Source organism: Opisthorchis viverrini, assembly GCF_000715545.1.
Source record: "Opisthorchis viverrini unplaced genomic scaffold opera_v5_225, whole genome shotgun sequence".
NCBI lineage: Eukaryota > Metazoa > Platyhelminthes > Trematoda > Opisthorchiida > Opisthorchiidae > Opisthorchis > Opisthorchis viverrini.
The window spans coordinates 35199-35858 of record NW_008751883.1 but is presented as its reverse complement, the minus strand read 5'-3'; the positions used below and the strand labels follow the sequence as shown (position 1 = coordinate 35858).

At 41.8% G+C, this 660-nt stretch overlaps 1 protein-coding gene across 1 annotated transcript in view; it reads right to left on the bottom strand.

Annotated features, from left to right (window-relative positions):
- The window catches only part of T265_08582 (hypothetical protein), a gene marked incomplete at both ends in the record, with an annotated part of 107712 nt that overhangs the window by 97890 nt on the left and 9162 nt on the right, over window positions 1-660 (bottom strand). The gene's annotated exons all lie outside the window — the stretch shown is intronic.

Below are 660 nucleotides of genomic sequence, written 5' to 3'. Positions count from 1 at the left end.
GGCCACTTGATGTAAATTTCATGATCGAAGGATGAGCGGTACCATATCCCGTCTGCGTGTGACCCAGTTACGCTGTTAATCAGTCCTTTGTGACCGAACACTTTAGTATACAACTATTAGCCAAGAGGCCGAGCGTTCGAATCGTCATGGAGATTCGTGAGGCGCGCACTGCCGAGGATTTCCAGGAAAAATAAAACAGATGTACGATGCTTCTTGATTTTCCTGCTTAGAGTGACTTCACTGATTATCTGATTATCTTTACAAGAGGCCCGCGATCGTGAGTTCGCCTTTCATATGTAATTGTTCATGAACGACACCCCATTCCGCTGCAGGTTACATCTCCAGGGTTTACCATGGCATATTGAGACGTCGATCAATTACAAACTAAAAGCATTTAACAGGTAAACTGCTTGTTCAATTCATGCAGTAAAGTAAAGCACCCTAAATGCTAAGAAAAGAACCGCCCAGTCTAAACTTACACCCCTTCTTTAAGCATGCCCTAGTCTCAGTTGTAATCCAAAAAACTGAAAACCTTTTTGGTACACTTTAAAAACGCCTGAGTAAACGGTTATTTTTATATACAACTCATGCGTGGTATATGAGATCAATAAAGGCTAGCATGAAACCCTCAACTCTAACCCAAAGCTACACATATAGTCT